At 44.5% G+C, this 16,605-nt stretch overlaps 1 protein-coding gene and 1 pseudogene across 1 annotated transcript in view; both read right to left on the reverse strand.

Moving 5' to 3' along the window:
* The window catches only part of LOC120764620 (uncharacterized), a 64,381-nt pseudogene extending 48,033 nt beyond the window's left edge, over positions 1–16,348 (reverse strand).
* The window catches only part of LOC120764604 (zinc finger protein 501-like), a 31,772-nt gene extending 15,334 nt beyond the window's left edge, over positions 1–16,438 (reverse strand). The window contains exon 1 of the mRNA XM_040088609.2: positions 16,306–16,438. The gene's annotated coding sequence lies outside the window, so the exon portion shown is untranslated. The remainder of the gene's footprint in view (positions 1–16,305) is intronic.
* Positions 16,439–16,605: the final 167 nt, after the last annotated feature.

Raw genomic sequence — 16,605 nt, forward strand, 5'->3', positions numbered from 1 at the left:
AGCAATTTACTAGGGGCTCCTTTGTATGAGACCCTCAGCAGGAGAAAGCGAGAGGTAAAGAAGGAACTTCCACAAGTGGGAGGGAATCAGAAATAGGGAGAGGAAGAATGGCCTGCAGAACGCATCATAGAATACTATGGTCCAGCCACATGGGCACAGGATGGAAGCTGGGGATACAGAACCCCAGTATACTTGTTGAACCGGCTAATCAGGTTACAAGCTGTAGTAGAAATAGTGTCTAACCACACCTCAGACGCCCTGGAGTTGTTAGCCAAACAGCACTCACAGATGAGAGCTTTCGTATACCAAAATCGAATAGCTTTAGACTATTTATTAGCAGAAGAAGGGGGCGTTTGTGGAAAATTTAATGACTCAGAGTGTTGTATCGAAATAAATGACTATGGAGAAACTATCAGAGATTTGGCTGCAGAAATCAAGAAAGTGGCACATGTCCCAGTGCAGAAATAGAATTCGATACTAAAAGCATCATGGTGGGATCAAATATTTGGAGCAGGAGATTGGTGGAAAAAGGTGGGATTCTTTATCCTGTGTTCTGTAGCCGGATTAGTGTTCTTGCCCTGCCTAATACCCTGCCTAATAAGACTAATTCACACAGTAGTCCAAGGAATGCAAATAGCAGCCCTTCCTATGGACCCTGAATTAGCCTCAGGGGGATTAGCCAAAAACAAAGCTACCTCAAAAATTATGAACCTAACTGAGGAAAAGAGTACTGCTGCCCAGGTGTTAGAAAAATTTGAAGCTCAGATACAGGAGGGAAACATAGAAAGAACATATTGGAGCAAAACGACAGGGGAAAGGTTAACAGAATAATGGTTAAGAGGCTTTTTTATCTTGACAGAGAAAAAAAGACTATAACCAGAACACGAATTAAATTAGTGAATTTGGAAGAGGGGGGATTGTGATATATGTGCTAAAGTTAATTCGTGTTATCAAGTTATAAAGGGTAAATGTTAACTGTATAAATATGAGTGTTAAAGATGTGCTCAAACTAACATAGGTAAAGGTAAAATGGAGAAACCAAAATGAAAGAATTTCCTCAGCTTGGGAAGCACGGGAGGGACACGAGGAAAGTATGATTGGAATTACCAGAGAGGGGGCCTTGAAACTATCGCTGCTGGGAATCCCTGAAAGGATACAAAGGACAACAGAAAACGGAGATACAAGTCCGGAGACCAAGATAATCACTTCAGATGGATATCTCTACTCGTCTCCGTCGAAATTAACATATCCACGACACACCCGGGCTCGGCCATCACCTGCATTGTTCCACTCTACCGGTCCATTCAGACTCCCGATACCGGGACTTGCATAATTAATGAAGACGCCTCGGAGAGAAGAACGTCAGAATCCCGGACTTCACTCCGCGATCTAGTGTATAAAAAGGGGTGGCTGGAGACCAAAATTGTGAACTTGGGGGGATACCAGGCTGGCAGAAGCTGGTATCCGTGTTCACCCAGCAGCGATCCCGGGCTCGACGCTGTCCTTTTAATTGTGGCTTTCTGAGACTGATATTTTGTCTCACAATAAAATTCTAAATTTTTGATACATAGAATCTGGTCGATTTTATTTATAACAGTCCTATCTCCGATCGCTTCCCCCACTGCCCGATCCCTGTCTGCCCTGCCCGAGCCGGCTGCGCTGGGCGCCGCCGCTGCTGCTGCTTTGTCTCTGCCGGGAGCCGCTGACTCAGCCGCCACCAGCCCCGTGCAGGCTGTCCGCGCTCCCGTCTGCTATCCCCGGAACTGCCCCCTCCTCTGCCGGTCCCGGCAGCAAACCCCGCTAATGCTCCGCCCTTGGAGGACCAAGCCTCGGCGCTGTGCCCTCCCCTCACCGCCCTTCCTGCCCTGAGCTCCGTTCCCTCGGTAACCACAGCGACTGCTCAGAGAAACCATTTCTCCCTGGAGATGCCTCATCAAAACACTAGAAGTTCACTTAAAAGACAGCCCTCTCTGGATTCTTTCTCAAAACATGGGGAAAAGACTATAGAGGATAAAAACCAAAAATGGGATAAAGAAATCAGTCTATTTCCAGTAAGAGAAGTCCCAATGGGAGGGGGTGGAACAGGGGTTGTAAACGCCCCTTGGACTTCTTCTGAGGTCAGAAATTTTCAAAAAGAACTCAAAGGAATTTTAGAGGATCCCATAGGCACAGCTGAACAATTAGACCAATTTTTAGGTCCGAATATTTATACTTGGGAAGAGATGCAGTCTATAATGAAAATAATATTTTCTCAAGGAGAAAGGCAATTAATCAGAGTAGCTGGAATAAAAGTTTGGGAAAAAGAGAACCCACAGGGCGCCCCCGGGGAAGACAAAATGCCAACTGCGCCTCCTGGGTGGGGTCGAAGTAATGAGGAGGGGAGGAAACACATGAATGAATATCGTAATTTAACAATCAAGGGAATAAAAGAGGCAGCACCCCGAGGGCAAGATGCTAAAAAAGCTTTTGAGGCACAACAAGAAAAAGAAGAATCTCCAACTGAATGGTTAGACAGACTTAGGAGAAATATGAAACAATATTCCGAAACAGACCCTGAAACTGATGTGGGAATAGCTTTGTTAAGGATTAACTTTGTTACTAATGCCTGGCCAGATATTAGAAAAACATTAGAAAAAATTGTGGATTGGCATAATAAATCATTAGATGACTTATTAAAGGCGGTTCAGAAAGTTTATGTCTGAAGAGATGAAGAAAAAGCTAAACTGAAAGCAAAACTTATGGCAGTCACCATGCGAGAAAACAATTTCCAAAAAAATCAAAACCACACAGGCACTACTTCTAGATATGAAAATAGTAGAGACAGGGGAAAGGAAAAGAATAGAACGCCAATACAAACCAAGTCTCAGCAGCATTCCAGGAATGTCTGTTTTTACTGTGGGGGCAAAGGACATTATAGGAGAAATTGTCCTAAGCAAGTAATAGATCTGAAAATCTTCAAAGAGATGGGCACAGAGGAGGAATGGGGAGGTCAAAGGCTCTATTTTTTAGGGGACAAATACCATCTAGAGCCTGTGATAACTCTAGAAGTGGGTCCCCAAGGAGAAGAACTGGAATTTGTGGTAGATACAGGGGCAGGAAGAACCTGTCTGCTAAATGTACCAAAAGGTTATAGTGTGAGTAAAGATACTGCAAACGTAACAGGGGCAAAAGGAGAAACTTTTACAGTTCCAGTCATTAAAGATGTAGTAATGGAGGGGGAAACTAAAATTTGGATGGGAGATGTCTTATTGGTCCCAAAGGCAGGTAGCAACTTACTGGGAAGAGACTTACAAGTGAAATTAGGAATAGGGGTTATACCAGAAGATGGGGAAATGACTGGTAAAGTCTTAAAATTAGGCCAAGAGGATGAAGAAAAAATTAACAAGAAAGTTTGGGCTGGGGAAGGAAATAGGGGAGGATTAAATATTGACCCTAGAAGGGTTACAATAGAGAGAGAAGATTGTCCCATATGTGTACGTTAATACCCCATATCTTTAGAAGGACGGGAAGGTTTGAAGCCAGTAATAGAAGGACTAATAAAGGATGGGACATTAGAATCTTGTATGTCTCCCCATAATACCCCTATTCTCCCAGTAAAGAAGCCTGATGGGAGTTACAGACTAGTACAAGATTTAAGGGAGGTTAACAAAAGAACTCGGTCTCGTTTCCCACTGGTACCCAATCCCTATACACATCCAAGTAAAGTTCCACCCCAGCATCAGTGGTTTAGTGTAGTGGATCTTAAAGATGCTTTTTGGGCCTGTCCACCAGCCAAGGAGAGCCGAGATATCTTTGCCCTCGAATGGGAGGATCAAAAACTGGAAGAAAGGAGCAATTAAGATGGACAAAATTACCACAGGGGTTCACGGAGTCTCCGAACTTATTTGGGCAAGCTTTAGAAAAAATACTGCAAGCCTTCTCCACTCCTCCTGGAATACAAATTATCCAATATGTGGATGATCTTTTACTATCTGGGGAAGATGAAGTTGGAGAAGCTACAATAAAACTTTTGAATTTTCTTGGGGCAAAAGGATTAAGGGTATCAAAAGGGAAGCTGCAATTTGTAGAACCAGGGATAAAATATCTTGGACACTTGATAAGTGAGGGAAGTTGAAGGCTCAGTCCAAAGAGAATTGCAGGAATTTTACCCCTTCCACCTCCCTCTTCAAAGAGGGAAATCAGAAAACTACCCGGATTATTGGGATATTGTAGATTATGGATTGAGGGGTACACACAGGCAGTAAAATTCTTGTATGAAAAGTTGACAGGGGGGAGATAATATAAAATGGAGCAAGGAAGATGATGATAAATTAGAAAAACTGAAGTTAAAACTGGCCTCAATGCCTGCTTTAGGCTTACCCTCACTAGAAAAACTCTTTCATCTGTACGTGAATGTAGAAAATGGGATAGCTCATGGAGTTCTAGTCCAGGAGTGAGGAAGAGTAAAGAGACCAGTAGCTTATTCATCAAAGATGTTGGACCCAGTGAGCCACGGCTGGCCAGTATGTAGTCAAGCTATAGTCGCTACTGCAATCCTGGTAGAAGAAAGTCGTAAACTTACTTTTGGAGGTCAACTAATTGTGTGCACACCTCATGCGGTTCGAAATGTGTTCAATCAGAAAGCTGAAAAATGGCTGACAGACTCTAGAATGTTAAAATATGAAGCAATCTTGATAGTGATAATCTGACATTAGAAGTAAACAGAAGTTTAAAGCCAGCTCAATTCTTACATGGAGAAGCAGCAGATAACCTAATACATAATTGTTTAGAAATTATCCAATACCAAACAAAAGTTTGAGGGGATCTTGAAGAACAAGCCCTTTCAGAAGGGGAAAGAATCTATGTGGATGGTTCCTCCAGATGTCTACAAGGAAAAAGAATGTCAGGGTTTGCAGTAGTTGATGGAAAGAACATGCAAACGTTTGAAAAAGGAAAATTACCTTCAAACTGGTCAGCTCAAACCTGTGAATTATATGCTCTAAAAAAGGCACTGGAATATTTAGCACACAAGAAAGGAACTGTATCTACTGATTCGAGGTATGCTTTTGGAGTGGTACATACTTTTGGAAAAATTTGGGAAGAAAGAGGATTACTTAATTCAAGAGGAAAAGGATTAGTACATGAGGGAGTCATTTTAGAGATTTTAGAGGCATTAAAACTACCGGAAGAAATAGCTATAGTACACATTAAGGGACACCAAAGAGGAGTGACCCCAGAAAGAAGAGGAAATAATTTGGCAGATCAGGAAGCTAAGGATGCAGCAGAAAATGGAGCTGAAAGAATTATGTTCATATTAACTCCTGATGAGGCAAAATTGGAAATCCCAAAGTTTAGTGAAGCAGAGAAAAAAGAATTCAACGAGATAGGAGGAGAACAGGCTGAATCAGTGTCCTAGGGTAACTTTATGATGCCTGTATCCCCAATCGTCTGTTCTGTTTGTGCTGTATATTTAGTCCTGTGCCTTTAAGACTGGTTCTAAGAGCAAGGAGAAGCGCGGAGTTTGTTTTGAGAAAACTGCCTGACTCCTCCACATTCTTCTGTGGACACGGTGTTCGGCGGAGGCTTGGAGAGACTGCAGGACATAGATTTTTTTTCTTTGCTTTTAGTTAGTTTCAGCTAGCTAGAGCAGAGAATTTCCCTGGACTGTTTTTTTCCTTTTTCTTGGAACTGTTTAAACCTGCTCTGGACTGAAAACCCAGGGGAGCACTGGGGGCTGCACCTGCGGCCCACCGGGGCCTGGACCTCGGCATTTTCCAGCAGCGCCGGAGAGACTGGGACTGAGGAGAGGCACTGAGAGAGAGCTGAGCTACACCCACGGCAAGGACTTTCTCAATTTGCCATCTCACTTCAGAAGAAGAGGTTTTATTGTTTCATACTATTCATTCTTTATACTTGTATGCACTTCATTTGTTTAGTAAAATAGTTTTTTTCCACTTTTCTCCAAAGAGGGTTTTGGGTTTTTTTTCCGGACCGGTTGGAGGGAGGGGCCACATGGGTTTGCTTCCTTAGAGGGATCCTATACAGGGGTTTTCTCCCAAATTTGTCCCAAACCAAGACATATTTCTAACTGGCACCCACTGCGGGGCACGAGAGAGTGGAAAAAACTTGTATTGATTATTATTAACTGCATTTTTTAGTTGTCCTTTGGGTGGGGATTAAACAGTCAGTGGCCATGTTGCTTCTTGAATTCCTAATGTCTCTTAGAATGGAGTCTTTTCTGCATTTCTGTTCCCTAGGCTTTTTTGAGGTTTTAATACCTTTCTGGTCCCTAGGTTTGTTTTCTTACCCAGAAATAGCTCCAATATTGTCCCTAACATACAGCTTTTACACTAGGGATGCACAAATTAGAATAGTTATTTTGCTGGGTTCAGTGATTATGGTTTACAAAAAGCTTATAAAGATACTGGAGTTTGTTCTGGGTATGTTCAGTTTATGGTTTTTTCGTCCTACCCTGCGTCCTAGTTCCAGCAGCATGTTTTGGGGATTTATCAACAATTGCACCCAGTTTGTTAGAGGAGGAGTAGGGGATGAGGCTCTTCAGCCTCTTCTTTCCTTCTTCTCTTTTGAGTCAGTTACACCACTTTTGGAGAATGTTCAGCGTCTCCTGAATGTTAAAGACACCACCTTCCTGGTATTTCACCTGGTGAGCTTCCTCTATATGGTTTATAGCTTTTCTAGAATGAGTCACACACTGCTAAACACTGTAGGGCAGCAGATAGAGGCAAGAGAGCAGGGAGATAAATCAGTCACTCAGGCTGCAGCCAACCCCACAGCTATTCAGGCTGCAGCTCAACCAGACAGTGAGGCTAAGACACCGGCAGTTGCTGCAGTAAAGAAGGGAAAGAAGCACACGGACAAAACCGATCGACCAGTAGACGATGATTCAGGTGAAGGATCCTCAATGCCTCCTGACACCCAGTCAGGAGTCAAACCACCTGACACACAATCAGAAGCTGAAGCAACTGATGATACACAGTCAGAAGCCGAACCAACTGATACAAAATCAGAAGCCAAATCAACTGGCACAAGATCGGGAGTCCAACCAACTAGCACACGATCAGGAGCCCAACCAGCTGCTACAACATCAGGAGCCCAACCAACTGCTGCAAGAGCAGGAGCCCGACCAACTGCTGCAAGAGCAGGAGATACTATTGAGTCCTTTTCCCTGAAAGACCTTCATGGCCTAAGAAAGGATTATACTCGACGACCTGATGAATCTATAATTAGTTGGTTAGTCCGTCTTTGGGATGCTGCAGGCGAGGCTACAATTCTGGATGGCACTGAAGTGAGACATCTGGGATCCCTGTCACATGATCCAGTTATTGACCAAGAAATGATGAGGCAGGCTGGTCCTTGCAGACTCTGGGAACGGGTCCTGGGAAGTGTGGCACAAAGATATCTCTGTGCCGACGATCTCTATATGCAGCAAACCCAGTGGAAAACCATTGAACAAGGGATCCAGCGCTTGAGGGAAATGGCAGTGGCGGAGATTGTCTTCTCAGATGACATAAACATTAGGAACCCCGACTTGGTACCATGTACACCTGTGATGTGGCGAAAACTTGTACGACTTGGGCCACAAGAATACTCCTCTGCTTTAGCAATAATGAAGCGGGATGAGACAGAGGAGACCATGCTTGATATGGCGAAGAAGCTATGAACATATGCAGATGCTGTGCATGGTCCAACACATGCAAGAATTGCAGCTCTGGAAACACAGGTGCGGGGATTAGCAGACAAGATGGAGGAGAATCACAAAGAACTCAAGCAGGACATTCTCCAGATCTCTGCAGTACAAGTTAGGGGCTCTGGCACCACACGCAAACGTTCCCTAGATAGAGAGGGAAAAGGCATCCCACGGGCTAAGCTGTGGGTCCTCCTGCATGAATGTGGAGAAAATATGAAAAGATGGGATGGAGAATCTACTGATGCTATGACACAACGGCTGCATGAATTGTTGAATAGCAAGACTATGAGAGGAAGTTCCAGCAAGAAGGAAGCAGCTCCGGTTACCCAGGGAAATAAGGATAATCAGGCTTAGAGGGGCCCTGCCTCTAGCCAGGTAGAGGCTAGGGAAAACCGTGTTTTTTGGACTGTGTGGATTCGTTGGCCTGGCACATCAGAACCACAAAAATACGAGGCCTTAGTTGACACTGGTGCACAGTGCACATTACTTCCATCAAGACATGTGGGGGAAGAATCTGTTTCCATTGCTGGGGTAACAGGGGGTTCACAAGATTTTACTTTAGTGGAAGCTGATGTGAGCCTGACTGGAAATGAGTAGAAGAGACACCCTATTGTGACTAGCCCAGAAGCTCCATGCATTTTGGGCATAGACTTCCTCCAAAATGGGTATTTCAAAGACCCAAAGGGATTTAGGTGGGCATTCGGGATAGCAGCTGTAGAGACAGAGGGTGTTAAGCAGTTGAATACTTTGCCTGGACTATCAGAGAACCCATCTGCTGTAGGTCTTCTGAGGGTGGAAGAGCAACAAGTGCCAATTGCCACTTCAATAGTGCATCGCCGACAGTACAGAACAACTCGAGATGCTGTGATCCCCATCCACAAGATGATCCGTGAGCTGGAGACTCAAAGTGTGGTCAGCAAAACCCACTCACCCTTCAACAGCCCCATCTGGCCTGTGCGCAAGTCTGACGGAGAATGGAGATTGACTGTGGACTACCGTGCCTTGAACGAAGTGACTCCACCATTGAGTGCTGCTGTGCCGGACATGTTGGAGCTCCAGTACGAGCTGGAGTCCAAGGCAGCAAAGTGGTACGCCACAATTGACATTGCTAATGCCTTTTTCTCCATTCCTCTGGCTGCAGAATGCAGGCCTCAGTTTGCTTTCACCTGGAGGGGAGTGCAGTACACCTGGAACCAACTGCCCCAGGGGTGGAAACACAGCCCCACCATCTGCCATGGACGATCCAGGCTGCACTGGAAAAGGGTGAGGCTCCGGAACATCTACAGTACATCGATGATATCATTGTGTGGGGAAACACAGCAATGGAAGTGTTTGAGAAAGGAAAGAAGATCATCCAGATTCTCCTGAAGGCTGTCTTTGCTATCAAGAAGAGCAAAGTTAAAGGACCTGCTCGAGAGATCCAGTTTCTGGGAGTAAAGTGGCACGATGGAAAGCGTCAGATTCCCACTGAAGTCATCAACAAGATCACAGCAATGTGCCCACCAACTAACAAAAAGGAAACACAAGCTTTCCTAGGCGCCATAGGTTTCTGGAGGATGCACATTCCTGAGTACAGCCAGATTGTGAGCCCTCTCTACCTGGTCACCTGCAAGAAGAATGATTTCTACTGGGGCCCTGAACAGCAACAAGCCTTTGCCCAGATCACGCAGGAGATCGCTCATGCAGTGGCCCTTGGCCCAGTCAGGACGGGACCAGAAGTGAAGAACGTGCTCTACTCAGCAGCCGGGAACAATGGCCTGTCCTGGAGCCTTTGGCAGAAGGTGCCTGGGGAGACTCGAGGCCGACCACTAAGATTCTGGAGCCGAAGCTACAGAGGGTCCGAAGCCAACTACACTCCAACAGAGAAGGAAATCTTGGCTGCCTATGAAAGAGTTCAAGCTGCCTCAGAAGTAGTAGGGACTGAAACACAACTCCTGCTAGCACCTCGACTACCAGTGCTGGGATAGATGTTCAAAGCAGAAGTTCCCTCTACCCACCATGCCACCAATGCCACATGGAGCAAATGGATTGCCCTCATCACTCAGCGCGCCCGCATTGAAAACCCAAATCGCCCTGGGATTTTGGAGATAATTACAAACTGGCCGGAAGGTGAAAACTTTAGTCTCATAAATGAAGAGGAGCAGGAACAAGTGACACGTGCTGAAGAAGCTCCACCATACAACCAACTGCCAGCAGAAGAAACACGCTATGCTCTTTTCACTGACAGTTCCTGCCGCATCATTAGGATGAAACGAAAGTGGTAAGCAGCTGTATAGAGTCCCACAAGACAAGTTGCACAAGCCACTGAAGGAGAAAGTGGGTCAAGCCAACTCGTTGAACTCAAAGCTGTTCAACTGGCCCTGGACATTGCTGAAAGAGAGAAATGACTAAAGCTCTACCTCTACACTGATTTGTGGATGGTAGCCAATGCTCTGTGGGGATAGCTGGAGAAGTGGAAAAAAGCCAACTGGCAGCGTAGGGGAAAACCAATCTGGGCTGCAGATGAGTGGAAGGACATTGCCACTCGGGTAGAGAAGCTACCTGTCAAAGTCCGTCATGTAGATGCCCATGTCCCCAAGAGTCGAGCTAACGAAGAGCACCGAAACAATGAGCAGGTAGATCAGGCTGCAAAGATAGAGGTGTCAAAGATAGACTTAGATTAGCAACACAAGGGAGAGCTGTTTCTAGCTCGATAGGCCCATGATGCCTCAGGCCATCAGGGCAGAGATGCCACCTATAAGTGGGCCTGAGACCGAGGGGTGGATCTAACCATGGACAGTATTTCTCAGGTTATCCATGACTGTGAGACGTGTGCTGCCATCAAGCAGGCCAAGCGAGTGAAGCCCCTATGGTATAGCGGGCGATGGTCCAAGTATAAGTATAAAGAAGCCTAGCAGGTTGACTACATCACCCTTCCCCAAACCCGCCAAGGCAAGCGCTACATGCTCACAATAGTAGAAGCCACCACAGGATGGCTGGAGACCTACCCTGTGCCTCACGCTACGGCCCATAACACCATTCTAAGCCTTAAAAAACAAGTTCTTTAGAGGCATGGTACCCCCGAGAGAATTGAGTCAGACAATGGAACTCATTTCAAAAACAGCCTCATCAACAACTGGGCTAGAGAACATGGCATTAAGTTAAGTGTACCATATCCCCTATCATGCACCAGCTTCAGGGAAAATAGAAAGATATAATAGACTGCTAAAAACCACCCTGAAAGCACTGGGTGGGGGATCATTCAAAAACAGGGAGCAGCATCTAGCAAAGGCCACCTGGTTAGTTAACACCCGAGGTTCCACCAACAGAGCAAGCCCTGCCCAATCTGAGTCCCTACATACAGTAGATAGAGAGAAAGTCCCAGTAGTACATGTAAGAGGTTTGTTAAGGAAGACAGTTTAGATCAATTCTGCTTCAAGTACAGAGGATCCCATCCGTGGGATTGTCTTTGCTCAAGGACCAGGCTGCACATGGTGGGTAATGCAGAAAGATGGAACCACACGATGTGTACCCCAGGGAGATTTGATTGTTGGGTGAGAACCGTGTGTAATTATCACTGTGTGCTAAATGGTACTGCCACTGTATGTAGCTGTATATTGCATATTGTTTTTATATAGATGTATGTGTGTGTAGAGCTGGAATATATATTAGTTTTAGTAAATTGACGATATGGGGATACAAGGGGTGGAATGTCCTAGAGTAACTTTATGATGCTTGTATCCCCAATCGTCTGTTCTGTTTGTGCTGTATATTGAGTCCTGTGCCTTTAAGACTGGTTCTAAGAGCAAGGAGAAGCGCGGAGTTTGTTTTGAGAAAACTGCCTGACTCCTCCACATTCTTCTGTGGACACGGTGTTCGGTGGAGGCTTGGAGAGACTGCAGGACAGAGATTTTTTTTGCTTTTAGTTAGTTTCAGCTAGCTAGGGCAGAGAATTTCCCTGGACTGTTTTTTTCCTTTTTCTTGGAACTGTTTAAACCTGCTCTAGACTAAAAACCCAGGGGAGCACTGGGGGCTGCACCTGCAGCCCACCGGGGCCTGGACCTCAGCATTTTCCAGCAGCGCCGGAGAGACTGGGACTGAGGAGACGCTGAGAGAAAGAGCCGAGCTACACCCACGGCAAGGACTTTCTCAATTTGCCATCTCACTTCACAAAAAGAGGTTTTATTGTTTCATACTATTCATTCTTTATACTTGTATGCACTTCATTTGTTTAGTAAAATAGTTTTTTCCACTTTTCTCCAAAGAGAGTTTTGGGTTTTTTTTCCGGACCAGTTAGAGGGAGGGGCCACGTGGGTTTGCTTCCTTAGAAGGATCCTATACAGGAGTTTTCTCCCAAATTTGTCCCAAACCAAGACAATCAGGGAAATGGAAACTTCCTGATGGAAGACAATTACTTAATAAAATACTTACTAGAAAAATGTTAGAAGACATGCATCAGAAAACCCACTGGGGTACTCAGGCTTTGTGTGATCATTTCTTAAGGAACTACGGATGCATTGGGATTTTTGGAGTAGCAAAGCAAGTAACTGAAAACCGTGTAACTTGCCAAAGGATAAACAAAAAGGTGATGAGAAAAACAACATTAGGAAGTTGTCAGTTAGCTCTTTGACCATTTCAAAGTATCTAAGCAGATTTTCCTGAACTTCCTCAGGTACAAAGATGGAAGTATTTAGTAGTAATGACAGACCATCTAACTCATTGGGTAGAAGCAGTTCCCACTACCAAGGCCTCAGCCAACATGGTAAGTAAAACCCTTCTAGAACAGATTATTCCCAGATACAGAATGGTTAATAGAATAGACTCGGACAGAGGAACGCATTTTACGTCAAAAGTGTTACAACAAATAAATCAATCTTTAGGGATAAAATGGGAGCTGCATACCCCATGGCATCCACAGAGTTCTGGTCGTGTAGAAAGGATGAACCAGACTTTAAAGAGAACTTGGACCAAATTAATAGTTGAAACCCAAATGTCATGGGTACAATGCTTACCTTTAGCTTTATTGAAGATCCGAACACAACCCAGGTCAGACACCTGGGAGTGTCACCCTATGAAATGATGTTTGGGTTACCCTTTTTGACCACCCAACATGAAAATGCTCCCTATGAGGTAGGGGGAAGGAGTGTTAAAAGATATGTTATAACACCATTGCAAAAACTCTTAAGAACTTACGGTTGAAAGGAATAATCCCTCAAACCACACCTTTAGACTTTAAAATCCATAATGTTCATCCAGGGGAATGGGTGCTAGTAAAAACCTGGAAAGAACAATCTTTGACTCCTCAATGGGAAGGTCCTTTTCAGGTATTGCTGACGACCCAGGCCATGATCTGGACCAAGGAACGAGGGTGGATCGACACCAGCAGAATCAAAGGACCCGTGGAAGAACCTAAGGAGTGGACGATTACATCTGAACCGCGTGATACAAAACTGACTCTTAAACAGGGACTGGGTGGTAATGAACTAGCAAGACCCAAATGATCCAAGAAACATACCCAGCATCACACCTAATTAGGAGATAAGGCCAAGCTTATATCAGTGGTTTCAAGTACCGCCTGGACAAGCTTGGAGACGCCTCTGATACCCTCCTTGGGGAGGAATACTTCCACTCCAAACAGGAAGATCAGGACTGTTTCGGACAGAGAACTCTTGTATTCACGCCTTAGCCTGTGATTTATACAAGGAGGAAGAGGAGTTGCAACTTCCATCAGTGCCAGACCAAAAACCCTGTTTGATCCACCCAAATACCAGACATGCTAGCTGGGTTAAATGTAAATGTTTAGATTGTGGGAAGAATTGGTATTGTAGTTCACACAATCGATGCTCTCGTTGCAGGAAGTGTCAAGGGCCAAATCGATCTCCTATCCAGGTAGAATTCAAAGAAACTGAAAGAATAACTTTGTTGTGTGGATGGGAATTATTAGTGCCTGTTGAATGGGAGATACCTGAAGAACGGTGGGAAACAACAGTTAAGGAGTGTCAGAAACGATTTGTCTGGAAATTAGCTAAGAGGAAGTGACAAGGAAATAGAGCGCAAGACCAGATTGGCCTCTGTATTCGCCACCAAGAAGATCAAATACACCTGCTGTGCGTTGCAACCCCATAGGCATGGGAGGTGGGAGTATAAGCCATACTGGACCCCTGTTACTCCTTTTTCTGTCACTCAAGTTTTGTCTTCTCCCTTTTGGGATATCGACAAGGCCATGCTATAAGTGTTAGCAAAAGCTGTACATGGAAAGACACCGAGGTTCTTTTTTCATTTCTCATACTCATCTCAACAGTCATTGTTATAACCCATCCAAATTAGGCAATTGCATACATAAAGGGAAGAAGTACTGGATTGCGGAGAACTTAGGAACAAGTGGCAGCAGGATGGGAAGTCAATGGCCAAAAGAGGAGAGATGGATTTGTTTTACCTACATTATTGGGCACAAAGCACAAGATTTAGTAAAAGAGCAGTTGATAAGCAAAAATGCTACGTCAGTACAACCACCTAAACCTGTGCCAATTTTGATCAACAATTTGTACACAAAACTTGAACAGCAATTAGAAAAAGAAATAGATATCTCAAGGATGGGTAAAAATCAGTTTGTAGAATGAGTGGAAAGAATAAGTAAGGAACTTAACATAACCAATTGTTGGGACTGTGGAGAGGCTTTGATGTCAGAAGAATGGCCATGAAAGGCAGCAGCTTAGGCCCAATTGAGCTCCTTAAATGGAACCAAGCAAGTACAAGTGGAGAAAACAGACCAGAAGGGTGGATTTAAAGCTCAACACTGATAGGGGAAGAATGTCTTTGGCACACTGGGAAAAGGTTCCTTCATCAAGTAGGAAAAACACCCTGTCAAAGATAGAAGGTTAGTAATGGAACTTCTGTATGGTAGGTCCCAGAAGAACCAACCGTGTATTGGACCCAAGAAAAAGCAAAAAAAGGGAATTGTAAGTATGATAAGAAAAGAAAACTTTTTCAATGTGAGGATACAGGTAAAAATCCTTACTATGGCATCCCAGAAATTTCCAAATTTTGGGAGAATATAGATCAACAAAAATTTGACTATTGGAAAGCTCCAGACGGCTTATTTTGGATATGTGGAAAAAGAGCATACCCAAAACTCCCCTCTCAGTGGAAAGGGAGCTGCACTCTGGGAATTACACAGCCAGGATTTTTTCTTTTACCAGGACCTGATGGGGATCAATTAGGGATACCAGTTTATGAGGATCTAAAGAGAAACAAAAGAGATTTAATTGGAGGATTCCAAAAACGGGGAGATGAGGAATGGCCCCGTGAACGCATACTGGAAACATATGGGCCAGCCACCTGAGCACAAGATGGGAGTTGGGGATATCGAACCCCAATTTATATGCTAAATCGTATTATAAGACTTCAAGCCGCTGTAGAGATAATAACGAACAAAACTGGTCGGGCAATGGAATTAATATCAAGGCAACAAACCCAAACAAGAGCGGCTGTGTATCAGAATAGGTTGCCTTTAGACTATCTATTAGCTGAAGAAGGGGGTGTTTGTGGAAGGTTCAATACATCAGATTGTTGTTTAAAAATAGATGACAATGGAGATGTCGTCCTGGACATAGTCAATGATATCAGAAAAATCGCCCATGTACCAGTTCAAAAGTGGAAATCAATGCTAAATACTAGCTGGTGGGATAACGTGTTGGGAGTAGAATGGTGGAAAAAATTAGGCTTCTTCCTTTTATGTGCTACAGCTGGTGTAATATTTCTTTCTTGTTTGATCCCCTGTTTCATTCGGCTCATTACCAGTGTGGTACAAGGCATACAATTAGTGAACATTGACCAAAAGTTGCCTACAACAACAACACAAAGGATTATGGTGTTAAAGAAACAAAATAATATAGAAGACCCTTTCAAAGAAGTGAGGTAGATTTGTGAAAAAAATGAGCAAATAATGAAGGCTAAAAAACAATGAATATTGCTCGAGCCAAATTAATTATGAAAAGAAACAGGGAGGATTGTGAAAAGTGCATATTATATGGCTCTACGCAAGATACTTATTATATGTATTATGTTGTATTGACTAGTAATGTTGTATTAATATTTTGATAGTAGGGTAAATGTAGTTTTGTAGTTAAAATGTAGTTTTTATATAGCAACCACAGGAAAACGTAAACCTTTCAGAGAAAAGGAATTGACTACTTCCTTATCAGAAGAGACCAAGTTCTGCCTTGCTCAGCCCTGAAGACACCATAGAGATTAAAGCAAAAAAAGTGACACTAACCAGAGAGAATTCTTTGTTTGACTGGAATTTATGCACCATGTATGAAATGTATGAATATTCAACAGGCGATTGCTTTTAAGAGGTAATCCTTTGTTAACGGGGGTCCTTCTTCAGAGCTTTTTGCTCGGGAAGGCACCCAGCCGTCTGTAACTTTGTTTTTATTTTCTGGTACTGTCCTAACCCTAATTGTTCAATTTTTTACTCCAATTCTATTTTTATAATCATTTTATTTACTATGAAACTTTCAAAATTTTAAAACAAGTGATAGCCGTTTTTCACACAAACATCCCCTGCCCAGACAAAAAAAAACCCTCCCGGAGACCCTCACGATGGATTTGGGGCGAGCTCCTCCATCCCCGCTCACCTGCGGGTTCCGGGTGGGCGATGGAGCCGGAGCCGGGGGAGCTGCGGCCTCAGCGGGCAGGGGAACCGCGTGCTGCTGCTGCTCCTCCTCTTCCTCCCGCTACTCCTCTTCCTCTTCCTCTCTCCCTCCTCTTCCTCCCGCTGCTCCTCCGCTCCCAGCCCGGCCCGGGCGGTGCCGACACCCAAAACCAGCCGCGCTCTGCCCTGGGCGGCTTCCAAAGCGGCCCCGTCCCGCGCCGCGCTGGGAGCGATCCCGGGAGCAACTGGGAGCGATGCTGGGAGCAGCGGGAAGGAATTGGGA

This window comes from Hirundo rustica, chromosome 32 (assembly GCF_015227805.2).
Source record: "Hirundo rustica isolate bHirRus1 chromosome 32, bHirRus1.pri.v3, whole genome shotgun sequence".
NCBI lineage: Eukaryota > Metazoa > Chordata > Aves > Passeriformes > Hirundinidae > Hirundo > Hirundo rustica.